Genomic DNA, 26,016 nt, shown 5'->3' on the forward strand with positions numbered 1-26,016 from the left:
ACAGGTAACCGGGACCATGATGCTTTTCAAGTACTGTCAGCAAGGAAAATACCTTCGATTCCATAAGTGTTCACTGGGTGCCTGCTACATAGAAAGCACAATGTTGAAACATGCAGGGGCCAGGGGCTCACAGTAGAAGGAGACAGAAAACACAACCGTGTAAGAAAAATGCCAGCTGGTAGGTACACATGATATACTCTGCTCGTTCCAAATGGGAGTGATATCGCCGCATCTTATGGAGAGGTCAGGGGAGGAGGCCTGAGACACAGGCCTTGAAGTATGTGTAGGAGTCCAACAGACAGGGAGGGGAAAGGAACAACAGAAGCTAATGCTCAGGGAGGAGAACAGAATCTGTGTAAACAGCAGTGAGTCATCCAGCTCGTCTGGATTGCAGGATGTATGTGAGGGAGCAGTAATAAGACTCATTTTCTGGGCTTGCTCTTCACCTTGAACTTCAGTCTATGAAAGATTCATCACTTCTGGTTTATCCTGAGGAGACCAGACTCCCTCTGTCAGCAGGCGGGGCACCTGCCCCGGGGGCAGGGGGCCGTGCTGCTCGTGTGTGTGTGTGTGTGTGTGTGTGTGTGTGTGTGTGTGGACAGGGATACACACCAGCCGCCATGGTTTCCTCGCTGAGGAACTTGGCCTGGCCTGTGAGAACTAGCGTCCCTGGCCTGGGGAGCTGACCTGGCCCTCCTCCTGGCCCCTGCTTGCTCTGCCCTGAAGCTCTGAGCCCCTGACAGAAGGCTGGGTCGGCTCTGCTTGTAGCCAGGGCCACTGAGAAGGCCACATCCCAGGGGGCTGTCTCCTCTCGGGTCCCAGAGCTCCTGGGGTGGGCAGCCAGCATCCCTTGCCGTCTGGCTCCAGGCGATGGCTACCTACCAATTAAGCCGGAAGATGTTTGCCCTTAGGATACGGTCTGAGTGTCAGTCTGAGGTTTGAAACAAAACAAAACAAATTCTGCTTCGCTGCCTTTTAGATTGTTGATTTCTGGTGAAGTGGCTTCTAAAAACCACACCAGGCTCAATTAGCCTTCCTGTGAACAGAAGTGAGCAATTTAAAAACTTGCTTTAGCTCTTTCCTCGTTTTCTTGCCCTGTGAAAGCGTCTGGCTCTAAATTGGGCCCCAAATGATCAGTATGACGCCTGCTACCCGTCACAGCTGGCTGGGGAGTTGTTGGGAAATGCAGATGCTGGGCTCGCTGGCTCACCCCAGGTCTGGTGAACCACAACCCCTGGGCCGAGAGAGAGGTCTGTGAGTTTTATTTTATTTTTTTTAATAATAAATTTATTTTTTATTGGTGTTCAATTTGCCAACATACAGAATAACACCCAGCGCTCATCCCAAGTGCCCCCCTCAGTGCCTGTCACGTATTCACCCCCACCCCCCGCCATCCTCCCCTTCTACCACCCCTAGTTCGTTTCCCAGAGTTAGGAGTCTTTATGTTCTGTCTCCCTTTCTGATATTCCTACCCATTTCTTCTCCCTTCCCTTCTATTCCCTTTCACTATTATTTATGTTCCCCAAATGAATGAGAACATATAATGTTTGTCCTTCTCCGACTGACTTACTTCACTGAGCAAATACCCTCCAGTTCCATCCACGTTGAAGCAAATGGTATTTGTCATTTCTAATGGCTGAGTAATATTCCATTGTATACATAAACCACAGCTTCTTTATCCATTCATCACCTGCACCCCGATGTTTATAGCAGCAATGTCCACAATAGCTAAACTGTGGAAGGAGCCTCGGTGTCCATCGAAAGATGAATGTGAGTTTTATTTTTCATGCATCTCCCCCAAGTGATTGCTATGCACAGCTAGGGTGGAAACCAGGGCCCCAGGCAAATGCCTTATAACTTTTGGTACATACATTGCCTAGTCCTTGCATCCTAGAATTTCCAGCTGGGAAGGATCCTGGAGCTCAGCTCCTTTAGCACTTTCTAAGTTCATGGGAGCAGGGCTGGGAGTCTAGGGACTGGGGCTGTAGCAGGCAGTGTGTCCTCAGTGGGTCTGACTGGAAAGCAACTTCTTGGAGCACAGAAGGGTGTCTCACTGCCTAAAGAACACAGGAGAGTGCTGGTCTAGTTCAAATTCCTCTTGGTGCATTTGAAGAAAGAGAACTGAGGACAGTGCTCAGAGCTCCTAGACCCACAGACTCGCTTCCCCTGCCCCGGCTGCTTTGGGCTGGCCTCTTCCATCTCCTGGCTTGGGGTGAGGATGGCATGTGTGAACAGATGAGGCACTTGTGGGGAAACCATGTGCTCGGAGCATGTGAGGTAATGTACAGTGTTTTGACTTGGATTTTTTCTGAGCCTTGCTTTAAGATCATGGCAACTATTGAAACCATAAAGCATCTTAGAATCATTGAAGAAAGGAGGGACCTTTTTCTCCCCTATAAGGAATTCTAAATTTTGGGGCTGGGTAAGGACAAATTCTCTACTTCCACCCCATTTTGAGCACAGCCTCCTTGTTGGATTCTAGTGCCTAGAACACAGGAGTCAGCTTCTGTCCCCAGGGGCTGTCTAGGCTGCCAGGGGTCACCAGGGATAGTGTAGGAGAAGGGAGGATGAGAAGCAGGGGCACAGGAGGCCCCAGTGGGAGGCAAGAGGAAGCTGGTTGAGTGGGTAAACAGAATGAGGGCTGTTTCCGTGGCTCACCAGCTCAGATTTCTGGCTGCACGTGCTCACCTGGCACCTGACACTCCACATGCCGTCAGTGAAGCAGATCCTTCATTGAATGATGCAAGAACTATGAAGTTATCTGCTTTACACCATCAGGAAGTCTAAGCATCGTGCCTTGTTCCTACAAACTGTTTGGTGATTATATGAATAATGATGGGATAATGATGTATCAAGAGTGACACAGCAGGGAACCTTCCCATCTTCAGAGGAAAACTGCTCTTATACACGCTCTCCCAGGGAAACCTCCCTCTTCCAGAAGCCTAGCCTCTCTGGTTATCCGGGGCTGCCTGTTGACCCCCATTCCTCTTCAGCTCATTAGTCAGAGGCAGAGTTGTTCCTGGATAACACCCTTACACACACACACACACACACACACACACACACACACACTTAATCTGTTTACTTTCGGATCTTTGCCCAGAAGCCTCCAGAAGCCCAGACCAGGTCTTGGGTCCCAGGTCCAAAATTTCTATAGCAAGAATAGCCATTCTAATCTGAAACTTTTAATAGCATATAAATAAAGTGATCCAGGCTCCAAATGGCCTAGGCAAGGCCACCCTATACAGGGTTGTGAATATCACAATAGGTGATTGTTTTAAAGTGTTTTAATGAGTCTCAAAACATCCTACATAATATCAGCCTCCACTTTAGTCCTCCTGACAGGCTCCAGTAAATAACATGAGTTGACAGGAATAAAACAGCTTGCTCAGGAGTAATTGAGTGGAATTAGAATGAACAGACAAGAAAGAAAAATTGGTGCTTGGGTCACAAGGAACTTTTTGTTAGGAACGCCCTGGGGGATTTGGTGGGATGTGGTCCCGCTGACTAATCACCAGTATAGAAAGTTTACAGTCTCTCCACCATGCCAACGTCTTTAATAACTTGAAAAGCACAAGAGGTGGCTGTTAATTTCAAAGACAGTTATATGAAGCTTTTATTGAGTGTGGCGCAGAGTATATAGTTAGCAGCCTGTGAGATAATGAACCCTTTAAATAGGGTTTTCAAAAAAAAAAAAAACAACCCTGTTTTATTTTTGCTTGAGCCAAAAGAACAGCAATTTTCTCCTGTTATTTGAAAGTAGAAAAATGTCTACAAAGTAGGATTTCTCCATTGGACATGAGAAGGGCAGCTTTCTCCATCGAGGGCATCTGCAGTGCGGTAGAGCCACGCGCGCATAGATGGACGGAGCTGACATCGTCGTGCCATCGTCCTGCCTCTGCCAGGAAGAGCGCAGGTCGGGAAGGGAGGGGTCACGGGTACCATCCTAGTTGCCCGGTGAACACTGGCTCCTGGGCCTCTCCCCTCACCCATCACAGGCCCCCAGATGTCACAAGGTGGGTAAACCAGAGACCAAACCAGTGGCTTCTTGAGTCTAAAGAGAAAAAGAGAGGCCCCTGGGTGGCTCAGTGGTTGAGTGCCTGCTTTTGGCTCAGGTCGTGATCCTGGGGTCCTAGGATGGAGTCCTGCATGGGACTCTCCACGGGGAGCCTGCTTCTCCCTCTGCCTGTGTCTCTGCCTTTCTTCTATGTGTCTCTCATGAATAAATAAATAAAATCTTGAAAAAAAAAAAAGAGAGAGAGAGAAAGAACCAACCCATGAAAGAAGCAGGACTTTGCATGCTTCCCCAGGGGCACTCTGGGGGCCAGAGACCACAGGGGAGGAGCAAGTTGGGCAGACATTGCCTTTCCAGACTTAGAACCATTTACGATGGGCTGCTTTGAACTCTGCAAGCTGTAGGTGTAGAATGGATGAAGTGAAGAGAGCAGCTGATGGGCTTCGCATCTCTGAGATGCGATGATGGGACCCTCCTTTACCCCCTGGCAACATCTCTGATTTGATGCTTTGCTCATTGTCCCTCCCTCCCTCCCTCCCTCCCTCTCTTTTTCCCCTTCCCTCCCTCCTCCCTCACCCCATCCTGCTGGGTGAAGAGACTGAGATAGAAATGTGTCCAGCCCACTTTGGAAATCATCTGCTGTTCCCTCATGCTGCCAATCTTGTATTCAGTATTCATTAACCCCTTGCCAAGAACAGGGCTTACTAACGTGAGAAAGGCAGGTGTGGCTCCCCGTCCCCCCACCCCCCACCCCCCACCACAACACAGGGGTCCTCCACACCTCCACACCCTGCAGCTGACAGCAGTCAGGGACAGAGCTGGGGAGCAGGGCAGGCGCTGGCCCACCTGCAGGACCAGATCTGCAGCTGGCCTTGCTGTCTTCCCCCTTCATTCCCCTCTGGGTGGGTCATGCCAGCAATGGCTTTAACCATAGGGCTCCCCGGGGCTGAGGAGCAGTGGGACCAAGTCCTACTGACCAAGGACTAAAAAACGAAGCAAAACAAAACAAAGAAACAGGCCTTCTCTAAGCCAGGCCTGTGGAGCAAAGGAAATAATGTAAACAGAGAGATTAGTTAAAGGAAAATGAATTATTTCCTGCCTCAGCATTGGCAACCAGCAGAATCTAAGACCTTAATTCAGTCTTGTTGTTAGCAACATACGCTTTGGCTTCACTCTAATTTTTTTTTTTTCTTTTTAAGACACACGTCTGTCCCTCACATGATCTGGAGGGTTTCTCCATTTCCAGGAATTTATTCTGCAATATGCATTGAGTCTGACCTCTTCCTGAGCTGTAAGTGTTTGTTAGCCCGGGAACACCCCTTCCAGAAGCTTCTGGGATCCAGTGAGCCCCCAAGGAAAACTCATAGCCTCACTCATTTCTAGAGTTTGGGAACGTGCTGGGAGCTGTGTCCGTGGGTGTCTGGAATGCTCAGGAAGGCGGTTTGTTGGCCACATTGTATTGGAGCCACTCGCAGATTCCTGCGGGCCTAGGATGTATAAAGAAGCCAGAGAACAGCCTTGCTTTAGGAAAAGAGAGAACTGCTTCTTCTAAAGCTGTCAGGAAGCAAAACAGTTTCTGGGGGTCGAACTTACTTTTCCACAGTTTCTTAACAGAGGCAGGGATGTTTGAATGCACTTTTAAAGTGTTTATGCTCTAATTGTTAGTGATAACCAGTCCTACCAGGGTTCTAGAAGCACCTGAGAATGAGTCTGAATGTGCATTGCTGTTCCCCATGTCCCGCCTCCAGGAAACGTCTTGTGTGGGACCTAGGAATCCGGATTTTTAATCCTGGGTGATCTTCATGCAACCGGTGCAGCACCACCACCCAGGAAGTGATGGTGAGTGCGGTCACCCAGGGGCTGCCCACAAGGCAGGGAAGCAGAAGGAGCTAAGGTTGAGATGTTCTAGGGAAGCTCTTTCTCAGGAAAGGTGATCTTGGGGTTTTGGTGAGGCAGGGGTGAGGGAAGGCTGAGTCCCGGGGGGTCCTAAGTCCAAGCCGAACATCTCCTCGTTAAGGATGCCCGTTAGCTGACTGGCCACCCTGGGTAGCTTACTGTGCTCCTGGTGGCCCCTGAGATGCGGTCAGAGGGAGGACGAGTGCTGGCAATGCCAGCGTGTGGCAAATACCATTGCTCGAGAACACCAGTGGGAGTCCCTGAAGATGTCCTGTGGGTCACACTGAGTCCTAGGCCAGGCTCAAGCGCTGGGTGTTTCTGGTCAGCCCGAGGTTCCACAAAAGCATCTCCTTGTGCCTTCAGTTCAGACCCTCCCCACCTGGCACCGTGGCCTCTGCGGGTGTCCACGTGCTTGCTGCGCAAGGCTCCCCGAGCTGCCCGGGGCCCACACCAGCCAGGCTGCTAACGAGCCTGCTCCAGGCCGTTCCTTCGGATTGGAATGAACCCCTGCAAGAGGCTGAGAGACCGGAGGCATTCCTGGCCTTGGGGGGAATCTGATCTCCCCTAGAAGCGTCTGACTGCGAACCTTCTGGGCCAGGAAGGAGCTTACTCCCTGACGTAGAGCCCACTTTTCCACAAGGAAAGCAGCACCTCTCAGCTAGTATCCAGGGTTTGCTCTTTTCAATGCTAAAACATAGTTAAGTGACCATTCGGAGCTTCTCTTCTGGCTAACACGGGGCGTGGGTGTCTAAAGTGGAGAGGCCACCTGTGCCTTTCGACCTGAGTGGGTCAGAGCCACGGCTGGGATCCTCCTTGGCCTCTGCGAAGATGGCTCTGTACCACCAGGTACCCGGGAAGCTGGGGACAACGCAGTCCCAGTCCATCAACAACTATTTACTGAGCCACTGCCATTGCCAGACATTCTTCTGGAATCCTTGTCTTATGAATTAACTTTTAGAAAAGTCAGGGACTTTTTGAATTCTAAAAGTTATGAATTAACTTTTAGAAAAGTCAGGCTGTATTGCAGACTTTATTTATTTATTTTTGAGAAAGAGAGCAAGTGGGGGGGAGTGGCAGATGGAGAGGGAGAAAGAGAGAGGGGCAGATTCCCCCGCTGAATGAGGAGCATGCCGACGCTTGGCTCGATCCCACAATCAATCCTGAGATCATGACCTGAGCCAAAATCAAGAGTTGGACGCTTTACCGATGAGCCACTCAGGCGCCCCTGTAATTGCAGTTTTATAACTGACTGTGACGCCATGCGACCCCCCCTTTCCATCTCTGGCACTTATTAGACTCAGCATGGTGAGTCTGGCTATAACATTTTCTGGAAGATTCCAAAGACACCTGGCTTAACACATCCCACCTCCACACCCAGCTTTCATGAAGTTCTGTCTTTAAGGTGGACTCATCACCAGGAGTCTGGGGCACTAGCAACCCTATCTAGTGATGTTGTGAGTGTGACAGGTTAGTTCCCTGGATGGAGTCTGGGTGTGTTGAAACTCCTCTTCTTTGGAACCTAACAGCTATAAGGTTTGTGTAGTCAGGGAGATTGTGCCATCCCAGACAACCAATGAGGGAGCTCTGAGAGTCAGAGAGGCACTCATCACATGTGTTCTTTGTATCCTCAAAACCATCCAGACTCCAGAAGAGAAATGCTGAGATTGTTTGAACTTAGCCAGGGCTTTGGAGATGCTTCTTCCGCCCTCATCCTGACAAGAGAGCCTTGCCCTGGCCCTATGGCTGCAGCACTGGGAAAGACATCCCGACCAAGGAGCCTCCTCATGCTCCCTTGGTTCTAAGTCTCTCTTCACAGCCTTCAGACTGGAGTGGGTGGTAGGCAGCTCCAATCACTCCCTTCACCCTCCATTCATCCATCCATCCACCAAATACTGATTGAACTGCTACTAGGGGCCTTTGGAACCCTCCTGGTGGCCTGCTACTCCAAGTGCTAAAGACACACTATGGGGAAGAAACTATCAAGAGGAGGCCAGGCCGGCTAGGTCAGGCCCTGGGAGATCATGCAGCAGGGCATGGGTGAGGCAGGCAGTGCTCAGCACCAGAGTTTGGGTGGTATCCAGGAAACCCTCAGGCGGTGGTGCGGTATGGAGAGGAAGCTGATACCATGGAGCTGCTGGGGGGTGGGGTCACAGTGACCGGGAGAGCTGGTCTGCAACCCTCCTCTGCTGAGCAGCTGCCCCACATGCTCGGCTCCGCCCTCGTGCCCAGTTCACAGTGGTGCAGTTCATTCTCTGAAGATGTTAGGGAGATCATAGGAGCCTGGCTTTTGGGCCTTGCCCTAGAGATTCCTCTATCTGGGGCATCCCACAGGTATCTCCCATAACTAGGAGGGTGGGGCCAGGGCCAGGGCTCATGCCCCAGAGCCACCCCTTCTGAGAGCTGGTGCCAGAGGATCCCAGTCATTCCACAGTGTGGGGCTCCATTTGACCCGGATGGGCCCAGCGCTTCCTCCTCAATGCATGCTTGTCTATCCCTAGGACTAAGTGGAGGCCTTTTGGATTTCCCAAGTATCCTCTCCTTCTGTTTCATAGATTCACATGGAGAAGGCTTTTTTTTTTTTTTTTCATAAGGTTGTTTACAAGGCAGATTAAGGCTAGACTCAAACCGGAAAATCACTGAATACATTGGTACCAGAGAGCTGAAGTAAAAAGCCCTCGAGCTGATCCTGACATTCTGGTGCTACGTCACTCTGATCAGGAAAGGAGGCCGGCAAAGCAGTGGAGAGCCTGTCTCCATGGCCTGGCGGCTTTGATCTCTGGGGAAGTGGTGATTAGTGCAGACAGGGTGTCATAGGTCTTGATTCGTCCATTCAAGCTGGTGACTGCAATTTCCCCATAGATACAAGCACAGAAAAGTCAGTAAGTGTTGGGCTGAGCTTTATACAGCTGTCTCCTCAGAGCAAATCCAGCTGTGAAGGAAGATTGCTGGACGGGCCTCAAGACAAATGTCTATATACCCTGTGCTCTCAAGTCCAGGGGGAAAGCTTGTCAAGGTATCAGCCGGTAACCCATGACTGGTCTTAGGTAAGGTCCCGTCAATGGGCAGCAACTCCTCAGGTCAAATAAGGATAAACGCAACCTGGTCTGAGAGGGTTTCCTTCATCTGCCCCCAAAATACCACTAACCGGACTGCAGACAGCTCTCTCTTAACCTGGGACCTCTGGCTTCTCTGGTGGTTGAGTTGATGTGGTGGAAGTTCAAACCTCTACACCAATCCTTCCTTCACATCCCTGGATAATTGCCTTACATTTCTAGGCAGACAGTTGAAATTCGGTCATGGTTTTATTTTGTAGCTTTTGGCCAGCAAATGTAAAGGCGGCACCAGTAAAGCACGGAGTCCACAGAGTTTGTGGCAGGATTAGTGGGACACAGACACAGTGGGATAGGGAACGAGAGTGGCCACAGGTTCCAGCGACAGTCCAGTTCTCCTGAGACAGTCCCGGCTTACACCTACTGTCCCATTCAGTTTCCGCTTGCTTCTCTCCAGCCTTCCCTGTTTTGGTGATGAATTATAGAGCCCCTGGAGGGGAGGTCACTTCCCAGGCCCAGGCTTTGTTTGAAGGAATTGATGTTCACAGGCCCCTTTGATTTGGGTGGAGGAAGCCTCTGTGCTTAGGTGGGTGAGGTTGAGTCTAGGAGCCCAGTCTTGAGTCTTCTCTACCTTCAGGCACCACAGCCTGAGCCCTAGACGGGGTGAGTCAGGCTGAGGGGCTCCATCGGTGAGGCATTTTATGAAATTTGGGGTAGAAGATTGGGGTAGAAGATTGGGTTACCAATCTTCACACTTGCGTACTGACTCAGGGGCAGCGCCTGACAGGCTGCAAGAGGTGCAGCAGCCCAGTGGCAGAGAAGCAGGTTTTGTCATGGGGCTCCAGCTCTCTCCCTCCCAGGGAGTCAGCAAGAGGCTCTTAGTAATCCCCAGGGGAGGCTCTGACAGCAATTATGCAGGCAAGGGCCAAGAGGCGCTGAAATGTAGGTGTTCGTGTTAACATGCCTCACTGATGACATCCAACCGGGGAGGCCTGAGAGCACTGACTCACTAGGGAAATAGGTCCTTTGGTAAGACCTGACACAAATGTTCTGGTGCATTTCACTTCTGGACAGCTAGTACTTTGTGATGGGCCCTCCCTTTTTGGAACCTCCCTTGGGGGTACTCCTCTCTCCTATCAGACAGCAAGCTCTCTCAGGGCAGGAAATTCATCTTTGTCTCCCTTACAGAACCTAACCCCACTCTGTTTCAGGGGTGCTCAAGCAATATTGGTTGAACCAATGAATGAAAGGCCCTGAAATGTGTGGACTAATTCTCCAGCTTGGCAATAGCTAGTGAAACTCGAAGCCTGAACTTATCAAAGAAATTCATAAAACTAATTCATGAACCACCCTGGCCCTTTAGGCTCCCCTTTAGCCAGGAAATACTGATGATCTTGATGTGCCCTTTCTGTGCACTGTTAATTGACTGGATTCTAACAAAGAAAATCCCCTCCTGGGATGCCTGGGTGGCTCAGCAGTTGAGCGTCTGCCTTTGGCTCAGGGCATGATCCCAGGATCTGGGATTGAGTCCCACATCAGGCTCCCTTCGAGGAGCCTGCTTCTCCCTCTGCCTATGCCTCTGTCTCTCTCTTTCTGTGTCTCTCATGAACAAATAAATAAATCTTAAAAAAAAAAGAAAAGAAAAGAAAATCCCCTCCTAACCATGATTTTTTTCTGAGGTAGGATCATGTTATTATGTAATGAAGGTGTGAGAAGGCAAGAGGCCCGAGAGAGTATTTACCTTACTCGAAAAGCTTTAGACTCATGTTGAGGGTTTGGTTTTGAGACCCAAGTCGACATCCTCCTTCTGGGAACCCACTGGGCTAGAGAGCAAGGAGTGCAGGTCTTCAGCTGCCATGTTGGGTCTGTATGGCTTCCAGGGGAATTGGATACTTTTTAATGACACATATTTCCCTTATTTAACCACACATTCCCTGCACAGATGGTATTTATGCTCAGGAGATGACTCACACTCTTTGTCAACATACCTTTCTATATTAAATACCCCCATAAGTTTATACTCACTGGGCTTCAGAGTAGACTGGGCGATATTAAAAGATCCTCTTCTTTTTCTCTAGGAGGTGTGTGGCTTTTGAAATTTACCCCCAAGTGCCCCTTTCTGTAGATTATGACTTTGTGGGACTTCTCTATTTCACATCTGAGTTTAAAGCCTAACTCTACCACCTAACTAGCTATGTGATCTTGAGATTCTTATTTTCTGTGCTTCCATTTAATTACTTATAAAATGAGAACAATATTACTGATTCCCTAATGTTGCTGGGGAAATTAAATGGAGTTGTGGCACAGGAAAGAGATTGAAGAAAATATTTTTTGAATGAATGACGAAAGCAATAATAGAAATATAGAAAATTATCAACCAACCCCATTGTATATGACCACTGTTTATGTATCAGGAACAGTTCTATCTTGAACACATACTATCTTAGGGTAAGTGAAGGGATGGGGATGCAAACCTCCATCTTGTGGGCATCAAGATCATGCTTTAAACTTCTACCTGAATTGCCTCTTCTATACTTGTAGTAAACTCCTTTGTCACTAGAGACTCCTTGGGAAAGAATGGAGAGATACTTTAACTGTGGCTCCTTTTAATATAACTGGGATTCTTACACTTTTATAATTTACTGAGTTTAAGAGGAAGACATTCCTATGACATGTATTGGCATGAACAAAGATCTTGTCGTCTACCTTAAGGAATCAATACCAAATATTGGAATCAAATACCTAGCATCTGTTACCTGTTACTCTGAGCAAAGAATTCATCAGGCTTATGCTCCAGAAATAACTTTACTGGGGGTGGTGGTGGCAGGAATCAGTATTCTATTGCCTACTTTCTGGTTGGTGAAAACTGAAGGACATAATGACAACTCTACATTTTGTGCAAATAGTAGTCTTCCTCTTCTCGTTGTTGGAAAGCATTTCACTATTCTTGGGTACAAGAATAGTGTTCTGGTGGCTTTCAATGATTTTGGGTTCTGGTAGCTTTCAATGATTTTGAATTCATCCAGTGTCACTATAAAAGAGTGTACAAATGTTTGCTTAGAACTATGCCAGATCCTGTGTGGTTGCTTCACACAATAGTGGTCCTGGCCTTTGTTGTAGAATCAACATAGGAACTATGGTTTATTATTAGATTACTATGTTCTACGGGCTATTCTAGAATAGCTTAGGTATATTATTAAAGTCAGGGTAGGCTAGTTTATACTGCAACAACAAAGACCATTGAAGTCTTAGTAACTAATAATAAGTTTACTTCTTGTTCTCATGAAACGTCTACTGCAGGTTGGCTAGGGGGCTCCGCTGCACATTTCTTCATATGTCAACCCAGAATAAAAGAGCTTCCACGTATTCTATCTATTGCATTGCTAGCTGCCATTATAAGCTGCACTGCTAGCTTACAACAGTGTCTTATACTGGCTATTAAGTCTTTCCAACACAAAATCCTTCTACTCTCATTTCACTGGCTAAAGCAAATCATGCAAATATTTCCAACTTCAAGGGGCTAAGGGAAAGCATCTTACCATGAGCCTAAAAGAAGGAAGGTAAGGGGGCAACTTGGTGGCTCAGTGGTTGAGCGTCTGCCTTTGGCTCAGGTCGTGGTCCTGGGGTCCTGGGATTGAGTCCCACTTCGGGTTCCCCGTGGGAAGCCTCCTTATCCCTCTGCCTATATCTCTGCCTCTCCTTCTCTGTCTCTCATGAGTAAATAACTAAAATCTTGATAAAAAAAAAAGGAGGAAGTTAAGATTTTCTACTGAGCTGCACAAATAACCAACATACTTACACTCTTTATCTTAAACCTCATCACAGTTCAAGGAGGCAGGTCTCTTATCTTCTCCATGTTATGGATGGGGAAACTGAGAGTGGTTAAGTAATTTTCCAAAGGTCAGACAGCTAATGAGTGGAAGGACAGGATTTGAACAGAATGACCCGTAGCACAAAAACAGCCTTCTGCAGGGCTCCAGAACATATGGGGCAGTATCCTCATGGACTCATTTTTCTCTACCCCAATGAGCTTCTCTACTTTTGGGTTTTCCTTCTGTATTATCTTAGTCCTAAGACATAGCTGAAATGTACAGCCCCCAGACATCTTTATAGCATCCGTACTTGTATGATCCATGCAGGCTTCACAATGCCTTGTGCTCAGTTCAGCTCTGGTGAAACAAGTCCATGAACGGAATTTAAGAAGAGTGGCTCCTTGTGCCAGAAGTAACCTTAGAAGGTGATCTTGAGATACCTCACTTTATAAGTAAGAAGAGTCTTGCTTTTTATCCAAAATCCATGACCTGACTTGCAATTCAGAGTGCTTTGATTGGTGGGACTTTGCCCTCCTATTTCTATGCATGATATCATATTTTAAAAAGAAGAAAAAGGCATGGAGTATAGCCCTTGTGGGCAGGCTATGATGTGCTTGAACTTGAATGCAGCTATACCTGGGGATTAGGCCAGAGTGGAGGTTTTAGTAACCTCAGAGTCTGAAATTTCAGAATCCCACCTCTAGAATTCTTACAGACATTATCAGAAAATCTCCCTGAACTTTCCTAACTTTGCCATCCTGAGACCTTAAAGAAGGTATACATACAAAAATTGTATGTTTTGAGATCCAGAAAAGGAAAGGGGGGGGGTGAGGGACATTGAAATTGGCCACTTTAGCCCTGGCTAAGACTCTTCTGGCATAGGCCCCAGGGATGAGCTTGCCTCTGTGGATTCCCAGCCGGGAAGTACCACCCTGGTTTATTTTCAGAGGTGGAAATTCAAGCAACAATTATCTCCTGTCACAGCAAATTAAAAACCCAGGCTCACCCATCCCAGGAGCAGGGTGAGCACAGCCCGTGGCCAGCAAAGGGCCATAATGACAGGCCAAGGCTGGTGCATTTCCTTTAAAGGCATAAGCCACTCATGAAACCCACAAAATAAACAGAGACATAAAAGTCCATAGCAAAGGCCCACAAGTGAGAGCAAGAGTCTCTGCCAAGATCAGAGAATGTATTTTGATTCTGTGGGGGATCAAGGATTGTGGCAATAAGAAGTGCTTGGTGGAGGATGAGTTTTGGTCTGTGTTTGAGATAATGGAGGAAGCTATTGTGTATGATACTGCAGAGGCCCTGCCTGTCACACATACACACACACTCACACACATGCTTGTACACATGCATGTATGCTCACACACATGAATGCATGTTCTCACACATGCATGCTCACACACTCACACTCTCATGCACACATACTCACTGCTATGGCTTCAAGCATGCTTCCACTCACTTCTGTTAGAATCTTCCTCCCTGCTTGGACTCCTGCCTCCCTTCCCCTAGATAGGGCAGCCTGGCCCTGCTGGCCCAAAGTTTCTGCTTAGAATCCTCCTCTTCTCTTATGTTCTGTGCCCCACCATATTGCCAGGAACCTAAGCAAAACTCGCCTCTTTGAAGTCACCTCAAGGACTGGTGCTTCTGACCTTCATCACCCTCCCCTTGCAACTCCTTTCTGTAACTGTGTCTGCTGCTTTATGTCAGTGCGGACTTGTTATGTCAGGTTGTTGGAAATTACTTTGGGCTTTGTTATGGTATAAGGTCTACAGGAGTAGAGATTTTTTATTTTTCCTTATATTTGTGCCTGATATGTTTAACTTTCAAAAAGTGTTTTCATATCCATCATCTAATTTTGCCTTCAGTATCGCCTGGTGAGGTAAATGGGTGGGCAAAATCATTCCAGTCACCAATGGGAGCTTATATGGTGAGGTGGCTAAGAACTTTGGCTTTGGCTGGGCAGGTTGCTGATCTCTGTAAGCCCCAGCTCTCTCATCTCTAAAACAGGGATAAAAATAGTTTCTACCCATAGGTTATTTTAAGGATTAAATGAGCTAACACGGGGAACATGCTTACCTCACGCAGAGAAAATGCCCAGGAAAATTGTCATTATTTCAATGATGATGGAACTTCAGCTCAGAGAGGTTAATATCCAAGGGGTGGCCAAGCATGGTGGGAGAAGCAGAGGGGTTGGAAGTAGTGAATTCCTGTTCTATTTGCCCTGTGTCTTTGGGCAAATCACTTTGCTTCTCTGATCCTCAGCTTCTTCATCTCTTAAATAGGAATCATGTGATACATCATGTATCACACGTGTCACATCATTAATCAAAAGTATATTTGAAAGCCTATTGTAAAGTGTGCCAAAAATGTTCATTTATTAATCCACCTAAATTCCTGCAGTAGGTCAGGGCTGGAACCAGATTTCCTTACCCCTGGTGTCCTTTCTAGTGGTCTGTTCTTTCCTCTGGAGCACCCTCAGAGCCTCCATAAATGCTCCTGACTGCCTGTGGGCTGGACAAGTGGGCTGCATACCACAGCTCTAGGCACCCAGCGTTGAGCGACTGAGGTCCCCAGCCTGCCACCCCTCCCTGTCTCCTTCCTGGTCTTTATGGGTGTAGGAGTGTGTAGAGAAAGCGGAACTCAGAACCAGCCATTTCAGCTGTCCCTGACTCCTTTGCCTTACTTCTGCTGTTGACGAATGGAACAAGAAAGAGGAAGAGAGAGAGTGAGTGAAGTAGATCCTAGGACATTACGGACAATGTCACCAGGACTCAGCCTAGGAAGGGGAGGGAGGAACCTTAGAATCTACACAGCCACTTGCACCCCAGATTGCAAAGTAGGCTTCACAGGTGGCTTGTGACTCACATTATCTATCTCACTTTACTTACATATGAGCTAATGAGCAGGTGAATGTTTTACTAGCGTTATTCCCATGGCCTGCAGATTAATTTCTATGAAGCCAACTTCTTTTTCAGATTGCAGGAAGGATGTGGTCTATTCTCTACTGCATGAATCACTTCAGTCTTCCCCCTTGTCCTTAGGCAAATTCGGGCCAGGAACTGCCAGGTTACCTGAAAAGAACACCACGGCTCCTCTTGCTTGGAGAACAGCTTGCTCTGGATATTTTGCTTTGATTGTCAAGTTGTTCAGGAATCCTCTCAAACCCTTCAAACCAAAGTTCCTTTGAAACGTTCAAGTTGATCCAGGCAGGGTCAGGGCTGGAGTCATCAGTCCAGCCTTTCCTGAAATACCTTGTTTTCATCCTCCCTGTGTCTGCTCTCCTTTTCTAAGCCTTATTTGCTCCAGAATGACTGAGGGGTCTCTGAGATGCTGATTGGAGGAGGAAGAGGCAAGCATGCTCTTGCCATGTGGCCAAAGGGACTGGTGGGGGTTGAGGATGCAGAGATTTGGTCCCAGTCTTTACTGCCGACTCCCAACTTGACATTGGGAATATTCTCAAGACCCTCTATCAGGCATATATGGTCTCGTCCTTTATTGGTTAGAAAAATGAGGTGGTAACCAATGAGACTCTGAACCTGAGTCCAGGATATAAGATCACACGACATTCATTTGTCCAAAGAATTACGTGTCTTGGAATAGGTCTTCATGAATTCATCAGATTTGTAGTTCCCTCTTTAGTCAAAAAGACCAAAGATGGTGAAGGATAAAACATAATTTAAAGGAGAAAGATGATGTCAAGAGTACCTTTTGTACCTGTTTCAGCATCTATGCAATTTTACTGACACTTTACTGCTAGGAATCAGTCATCTATTTCTGCATAAGAACCTACCCCTAAATTTAGTAGCCTAAAATGAAGATCATATATTTGCTCAGGAGTCTGTTCTTGGGCCAGGCTCAAAGGGGCAGTTTCTCTATTGATCTCACCGGGTGAATTGCTGCAGTGAATTGGCAAGTGAAGGGTTGGGGAGCAAAAGAAATGACAACTAAGGGGCTGCCTGGTTGAGCTGGTCCAGTCCCATGTCTGGTGCCTCTGTGGTGATAGCTTGAACTCCGGGGGTGACTGGAGTTCTCTCTCCATGTGATTGCTTATCCTCAAGGAGACCAGCCTGGGCGGTATACATGGGGCTCTCCAAGCACCAAGAAGGTGAGATCAGGCACTTGAGGTCTAATGCCACTTCTGCAACATGCTATTGATCAAAGCAAGTCACATGGCCAGCCCAGATTCAAGAGGAGGAGAAATAGGGTCAATCTTTTATTGGAAGGGAGGAGAAGTTCACACTGCAAAGAAGCATGCATGTAGGGATGGAAGAAATTGCTGAGGCCATCCTTTGAATCTGTCACAGTTGCTGAGGCTGTATTTTATAAATATAAATATAAATAATTTATATAAATTATAAATATAAATTAATTTATATAAATTATAAATTATTTTATAATAATTTATAAAATTATTCCTCCTACCCTTTAGGAATGGCCTGCCCCACCATGGCAAGGATGGATGGAAACCCCAATTCTGACTTTCTCTGGTTGAGTGAACTAGGGTAAATCATTTAAGTGGGAATACAGAACGAGCATTTCTGGGATGCCAGCTCTGTGCAGGCACTATACATACATCATCCTATTTAGCACTCAAAACAACTTTTCTGTAAGTCTTATTCCCATTCTCTTACTAGAAAGCTAGTGTTAAAGAGATCTAATGACTTAGTGTCACTTGTTTATATGAGATGGAGCTGGAAGTTCCTTCATCTGTACAATGGGAATCATGAAACTTGCCACCAGCAGTTGGGAGGATAAAATGAGACCCTGTATGTGGAAGTGCCTGTGAAATCCCAAAGCACTGCACACGTCAGTTGTAGTTTTCATCGAGCCAGGCAGACTTCTTTGGAGGAAAAGGGGTGGTCTAGGAAGGCGCCAGAGCCATCTGAGCCAGACGCCAACTGTTATGTGTCTCTCAGCTGCTATTTACTTTGGCTTCAGACCAAATCTTCTATCCAGTGCCTTTAGCAGTGATGGACAAGAAAGAACCCTGTGGGCCAGGTGGCGAGCCAGGGCATGCCACAGGTGAGGACACAGGCTTTCCCCACAGCTTACTCTCCCATTGGAAGAAGGGAGAGACAGAAGCAAGGCTCCAGTTGCCTTGGTGTTGTCCTCAACTGTTAGGGTCAGGAGTAAAGAACTGCGTGTTTTTAATCAACTCAAGGTCACACATACCCTTGAATTGTTCTAAGCTTACTTTACCCCAGCTCTGCCTTTCACAACTCTCTTCTCAATTTCTTTTCACTTCACTTTATTTGAACCTTATTCCCTTTTAATGAACTCTTCCACATCTTCAACCCACTGGTTCCTCCGCCTCATCTTATCCGACACATGAATTTTTGTGACCTAATCCTGTGGCCAGGAGGCAGGGTCAGTTTCTCTAGGCTTCTCACGGCATGGGTACCACTCACCCATAGGCAAGATCTCCTGCTTAGAGCTTCCTGCTGCTCAGGTGCACCACGTCCTCGCTGCCCTCCTTGCTGCTGTGATCTGCCCACCTCTTGTCAGTTACTACCATCATTCTTGGAAGATTCTGGGAACTCACTCACACCTCCCTGCCATGACCAAGGACAACTTCAGCACATGTCTTACCTTCAGAGTTCCTTAACTTTTATAACCCCACTGCCCTTCACCTATTCTCCATGATAGCTGGATACAAATAGTGAAAGGCCTTGCATGGGGAAGAAAAATTAAAACCTCCCTGTAGCCAAAGATGGCAGAACTAGAATCTGTGGGAAGATATAAAAGAGACAGATTTCAGCTCTTAATCAGAAGGAACTTCCTACCACAGCTATCCCCTGGTGAGAGAGGGTGCTTTGCATGTTTACTACAGAAAGTGTTTGCCAAAAGACTCTGGTGCAGGTAATAAAATAAAAGTCAGATCTGGACCAAGAAATCTGGTTTTGAGTCTTGTCTCAGCTCCTTACCAACTAATGGAACCTGGTTAAGACTCAACCTTTCTCAGCCTCAGTTTTCTCATATTTAAAAATGAGGACTAATAGCTATGATACTGGGTCACAGTAAAAACTAAATAAGTTCGAGAGTGCGAAACATAACTAGAAACTAGAGGATACTCAACAAATATCACTATAATCCCTGGAAGACAAAGCACATGAGACTATGACTTAAATCCATTTTTTGTTGTTGTTGCTAAGCCAAAAATGAAAAGAGAACACAATAGTGGATTTTATTTATTTATTTATTTATTTATTTATTTATTTATTTATTTATTTATATGTATGATAGTCACACAGAGAGAGAGAGAGGCAGAGACATAGGCAGAGGGAGAAGCAGGCTCCATGCACCGGGAGCCCGATGTGGGACTCGATCCCTGGTCTCCAGGATCGCACCCCGGGCCAAAGGCAGGCGCCAAACCGCTACGCCCCCCAGGGATCCCCACAATAGTGGATTCTGATAGACTAAGATGATCCATTGAACCTATACATCTATTTTCACTCTCTCTCAAGATCTTAAATTTTTTTTAAAGGCATAAACCAACAAGAGTGGAAAAATAGGAAGATCGACAGTGGTAGCAACATTGTGGAAGCAATAGCAGTAAATCCGAGAAAGCTGAATCCTTAGGCAGCTGTGAGAAAGTGGAAAGGGAACCCGATGTATCCCACCAAATTTCTGAAGCAATTAGTGTCCTGGCAGCCAGATCTTCACTCTCCAGGCAAAAGAATAGACATGACTTCCCTGGAAAACCTGTCCAGCCCAAGAGGAAACCTCCCAAGATACTGACATTAGGGTTCCAAGGAAGCTACAAGGAAGCTAACATTCAGCCAGGGCCACTGATGTTTTAAAGCTTCCAATCAGATTTTTAGAGCCTTAAACATGTAAAGATAACTAAAGACCATCACACAGATGAGGAAAGAGAAAGCATATGAAAGAGAAAGCAAAACAAGTTTAAAAAAATAAAGCAATTTAGAGGAAGTGGAGACCTTGTAAGGAAGAAAAGAATGTGTGAATGTGTGTGTGTGTATCTTCTAACTCAATGTCAGTATCTTTAGGGAGATAAGATACTGCAATCACGAAATAGGTTAAAAGAGAAACATTCCTAGAGAAAAAATGATTTCTTAGAAATTACAAATATGATAGCAAAAATGAAAAACTTGGCAGAAGTGTTAAAAGATAAAGTTGAAGGACCTTCCAGTAAATAGAGCAAAATATAGGAAATAGGTGAGAAAATTTAAGAAAAGTAGAAAAGGACTCTAAGAAGTTTAATATACAAACTATAAGAATCCCAGAAAATGAGAGGAGGAAATCAAGAAAAAAAAATTTTTTTCCCCAAATTGAATGATAGCTAGACAAATATCTACACACATATATACAAACTTTCCAGGACTGAAAGATATGAGGGTCCATGTTGAAAGGACACAAGTGCCCAGCCCAGTGAATAAAAATAGACCCATACCAATGCAAGTCATTGTGAAATTTCAGAGCACTTGGGATAAAGTTAAAATCCTACAACATGCTTTCAGAGAGAAAACATGCTTACGAAGAAATAGGAATCAGAATGACATCATCCTTTTCAGTGGCAATGTTGGAAGTTAGAACTGTGGAGCCAATGCCTTCATAATTCAGAAAGCAAAGGATTTGCAACCTAAAATTTTACACACAGACAAATCATCAATCAAGGCTAGGACAAAAGGAGGACATTTACAGATAATCTTGGATATAAAAAAAATGTATTTCCTCCTCATCCTTTCTCAGAGAGTTATTGTAGGATATACTCTACCCTAATGGGGGACTAAACCAAAGAAGAGGAAGGCTTGGGGTACAGAAAAGAGGAGATCCAACATAAGAAAGAGGCCATGGTATTTCCAAGATGATATGGAAGCATGACCCAGGATAACTGCTGTGATTCAGCCATGAAGGGTAACCAGACACCATAAATGGGTTAGAGGGCTCCAGGACATTTCTCCAAGCTAACACTGACCATGTGATGTGTTTAAGCAGACTGCCAGGAGATTTGGATGACTGGTAGAGAGTTTGAGATTGCATTAGCATAGTGCATAGAAAAATAAGCAAATAAAAGGCAAAAAAATACACGCACACACACACATACATATATCTGAAATAATTATTAGCTCCATGGAAAATAAAAAGTTGTTCATGAAAGAAAACTGAAGAAGCTTCAAATGGCTCAGCTGTGACTATTTACATAGTAAAAAGTTGTTCATGAAAGGAAACTAAAGAAGTTTCTAAATGGCTCAGCTGTGACTACTATTTACATAGTCATAAAAATATAAACACTGAATATTGATCTCACTGAAACTATAATAAAACTGCAATGGGAGGATGGGGGAACTGGAAAGGTATGTGTTGCGGGGGAAGGGAATGAAAAAGAACTAAATTCTCTATCTCCTATGGCAGGAAGTCAACCAGTAAAGCCCCAAAAAATGAGAAACCAAAAAGTAGCAATACACTTGTGCTATTTAGAGTTATATGGAGAGTCAGTCATCGAGTGGAAAATAATTGCCTCTAAGGAAGGAAATGTGAAAGTGGGGGACTGATAATTTTTGTAACCAATCTGGTAGAACAGTTTGATTCAATAAAATACTACATTTGATTAGAAACAAATTAAAAATGATTAAGTGGTATAAATGATTCTCCCTGCCATCCCATTTATAAGGTTGTTTGTGCCTGGGGATAAGAGTGAGACCAGAGACATGGATCTACCGACTTCCCCACTTCCCACATGCCTGTCATATTAGAACTTTCAAAGGTGATGTTACCAATACCTAATTTCACCCTACTTTGGAACCTAATGCCTGCTTAGGATATGTCTACTCTTTATGAGAAGGGCTTCCTGGCTTCAGTTAGAGGTTGTTCTATATGACTTCTCCAGTTCCTTCCAACTCTCAGACAGGGCACAAAAATATATAAAACCAACCAAAGTTACACAAGGAGTAGGAGTTGATGAAGCATTGAAGTGGCTGGAGCCAAGGAGAGGTCAGGAAAGGCTCCTTGGAGGAGGCATTCTGCTCCTTGAAACAGTATACCAGCCCATCTTATTGCTGCATTAAATTAAAGAATGTCTGATTTGATTCTCTTTAATGTTTTCCTTTTCTCCATGTAACTGAGCACCCAACGTCACAGAGCTGAAGGAACTGGTATTTTCAGTACTCAGCATTGAGGCATTATATAACGGGAGAAGTATGTGTCCACTATCTAGCTGGTATACCTCATGATAAGGAGAAGGGTTCCAATAGAGTCAGTAAGAATGCCAGATGGTAAGCAGCAAGTGCATAAACAATAGGACTCAGGTTGTTTGATTTTCTTGGCTATATCTTTCACTCAACTTCCACCTGCCTCTGTTGGCTACCAGTGGGACTACCAGAAGCCACACGAGAGCAATCTCCCTGGCAAGGCAGATGCAAACAAGAGATGAGGAGACACAGGACTTGAAGTTGGTTCTTTGGCAAAACAAATAGCTTGTGAGAACCTCATTCCAAGCGTTAACATATCTTGTGCCAAAAATGCAAAATGCCAAGTGAAAGAAAAGCACTAGACTTCTCAAGGGCCCCACTGGAAAGCCCTCATAAACCTCATTCAAACATGATTGCTCTCATTATCACCTCCCCACATGTTCAGGACCCCTCCCCACCCTCAGAGGAGCACTCAGGTTTCTTTTGGGCTGTGATCCAAGCTCAAGAAGGCTTGCAGAACAGCTAGTATGTGGAGCACTGATTTAGGATGCCCCATTCTCTAGTTGAGCCACCCCCAGGAGATGGCATTTATGTATGAACATGAGGCCCCAAAACACAATTTGGAATAGGCTTTGTTGTCACGATAAACAGTTTTCTTTGGGACTCATTTCCACAAAGCTGCAGCTGTGGTGGGGAGACACTACACAGTCAAGTTAACAAAATCTCTCCATCCTATTTAAGGAAGAAAACAAATCTAATGAGGTATTGCATAGGCGGGTCCGTTTAGATCCTCTGGGAAGCGGACTCTGAGATAAGAGACAGCAAGTAAGGGATTTCCTGGGAGGTAAGCCTATGAAAGATGATGGGCATCTTTCCCTGCGTTGGGTAGGGAAAATCTTCAGAAGGTGATACAAATCTGATACCTGAAATGAAAGGGGGAGAGGAAGTAAAATTGGGTGAGGAAAACCTCAGGTGAACCCAATGGAAACTGCAGAACAAAGATTGTCCATTAGAAGAGTCCCACATTGGACAGAAATGGCTATGCTCTAGTGCATCCCCTCCCAAAGGCTCACTTATAGCCAGGGGGGTGGGGGAAAGGGGGGCAGCAGCAGAGCATGACTTCAGCTCCAAAGTTGTGGGTGGAACCCAAAGGCACTGAGATGGAGGTTGCCTGCTAACTGTACTTCACACAGCTGAATGTCAAATTCTTTCTCGAAGGAAGTATAAAAGCAGCTTGGCTGTCACAGTAAGGATGACCATAAAATAATAAAATGCCAAGACATTCTGAATTTACACATTAGGCCAAGATTTAACTATGTGGAAAGAGTATTGCAAAACACTATCTAGAAGAGAGTATACTGAGCTGATTGAGGTTGGAATGATTTAGCTTTCTATTCAGCTTTGTATGATCATCTCATTGATTTACTATTTTTTGATTTAACATCAGCAACTGTTTACAGATATTCTGTTATGTACCAAGCACTACACTTTGTCTCTATCCACCAAGAGTTCACATTAATGCAATCAAATGATTAAAACAACACATGATAAGGACTAATGGAAATGTGTGTGAATTATTGAGGAAGCTCAGGGAAAAGAAAGGTAAAATTACACAATAACTTAGGCACTTTTTTTACCCTTGCACAGGAGTCCTGCCATTCTACTTTAGTTTGTGTGTGTTGCTTGGGTGTGCTTCCGAAATGGATTGGAGTAGATTGGGCAAGTAAGTGTTAACCAACTCTAGAGCAGAGAGTTCTCTGTTGAAAAAGAGGTCAAGATTTCAGCTACTAAATTAAGACCATACCAGTCTAGTTGTAGAAACTGAAACACCTACTCCATCCCAATCAAACTGGACCTTAACCCAGGTGGAAAAAGCCATGCTGATTTCAACCATGGAAATAGAAAGATTTAGGGGCTCTTGGGTGGCTCAGTCAGTTAAGCATCTGACTTTGGCTCAAATCATGATCTCAGGGTCCTGGGATCAAGCCCCAAATAGAACGCAGAGTCTGCTTCTTTCTCTGCCCCTCCCCTTGCTTGTACTCTCTCAAATAAATAAAATCTTGAAAGAAAGAAAAGAAAAAAGGAAAGGAAAGGAAAGGAAAGGAAAGGAAAGGAAAGGAAAGGAAAGGAAAGGAAAGGAAAGGAAAGAAAGAAAGAAAGAAAGAAAGAAAGAAAGAAAGAAAGAAAGAAAAAGAAAAAAAGAAAGAAAGAAAGAAAGAATCATGGGCTCAGAGACAATTTTGTCACCTGAAAAGGCTATGAGACCACATTTTCTCATTGGGATTTCTTTTCTTTTTGGTCACTTGACCCGATGCTCAGGGGTATAAATATTGACCAAAGAGTTCACATATTCAACCACCCCTTGATGTGCATTGTTCCAGAGTGGGGATCTCAATATGGTAGGCACTGGGGGGATGGAATGGGGTATAACACACGGCTCCTGCTCTTAAGGGGTACATAGTACCAGGTCCTAAAAAAATCCACCAATTCTTATGAAGCTTTCCTTGTTTCCTGTAGGACCCTTTCTGGGATTCTCTGATAGCTCTGATCACATGACCTCAGACTATCTGAATCTATTTCCTCCTGGACGGAGGCTATCACCCTGAGCTTTACAGCCTCCACAATGCCTAATCATTCGGTCCGTAGTTTTGCTACTGGTATTTTGCACGGACTTCACACTGTGGGGCCTTAATACTGCCTGAAGCCCTTACACCTACCTGACAAGTGAGCTGGACCTCCCATTATCCAGACGGGCACAGATTGGGATCAAAGCTAATCTTGCTGCAATCCATATTAATGTGCACTTATCTGCAGGGGCTCAGCCAGCAATCGGTGGCATTCTCTGAAGAACTGTCACGCATTTCTTGAGATGTTGTTATAACAACAGGAAAAAATAGATCCACTGTATGTGCACTGATAGAAAACTGACTTGCAAGTGCGGAGCAACTTGTGTCTTAATGCAGAAAAAATATGCAAAAATGTATCATATTCTATTCCTCAAGCTCACTCTGTTTCCTTGCTCTGGAGGGGGAGAACTGGAATTCTGTTGTGCTTTCTTTATTCTTTTTCTTTTTAGCACATGGCCTTTATATTTTAGCCACAAATCACCCCATCTGTAATAGAGGCTCTATCATGACCCACACACTTCGTCAAAAGTAAACCTCACATTCTTCTTCTAATTGATGCTTCCCGACAGGTCAAGGAAAATGGTGTTGTTTTCATAGTGAAGTCGCAGTCATAAATCTCCTGGGATTAAGACTCTCGAAGCAATCCAGCATGCTCATATCATCAGGAGGACTCCTCCAGGGTCACCCACTGGGACAGAGACAGAGAAGGAAAGATTGAGAGAGAAATTCCTTTTAGAAAATGCAAATGCTGGAGGAAGACAGCATATTCACCAGCCTCTGCTCGATGTTGACTAGTCTGCTGGAATCACATAAGGCAGGTCCAAATCTAATTTTGCATCTAAACAGCAAGACACACCTCTCAGATTTCTTTTTTTTTTTAACTCGCCTTATGATCCCCATCCTGGTGCTTTCTCCCCCTCTGCTCCATTTGTTCATTTTTAACCTAGACTCCACAGTAATGGGGGAGACAGAGCGCTGGGCCGGAACGAGAGAGAACCAGGCTCAAATCCGTCCTTGGCTGCTTTCTGGCCACGTGACCTGCGAGGGCTCTCAGCCTGTTACCACAGCTGGAACTGAGAAAATAATAACTTCACAGGGTTATTGGGGGAACCAAATGGCAGAACATATATAAAAACGTCTGGCACCGAGGCCCTTAATACCGTCCATCAGTCTCCACACCCCTGATGAAATGTTCTTCTGAAAAGGGTTCACTCCAGGGGTTCCGCTCCCTCAGGATGGGATAGCTGATTTGTGGACCAGTTGGCTGCGATGGCCAGCTAGTAAGGTCCAAGCTTGGGTGGAAGCCACTCAGCTCCACTGCAGTATTGACTGCCATCTACCTCCCCATGGAACGCATGCTAGACGGTTCCACAGAAGTAAAAGGACTCATTTACTCTCCTCTTTTCACTTTTCCTCTATTTAGAGGGCCTGACATTGTCCAAAGGGAATCAAAATAGATAA

General features: G+C 45.6%; 1 long non-coding RNA gene across 1 annotated transcript; it reads left to right on the top strand.

The window, feature by feature from the left end:
• Positions 1–26,016, top strand: LOC112665081 (uncharacterized). Its single transcript, XR_003140200.3, has 4 exons — positions 1–178; positions 5,215–5,306; positions 5,764–5,854; positions 25,125–26,016. It is a non-coding gene; the product is annotated as an uncharacterized LOC112665081 (long non-coding RNA).

This window comes from Canis lupus, chromosome 17, assembly GCF_003254725.2.
Source record: "Canis lupus dingo isolate Sandy chromosome 17, ASM325472v2, whole genome shotgun sequence".
NCBI lineage: Eukaryota > Metazoa > Chordata > Mammalia > Carnivora > Canidae > Canis > Canis lupus.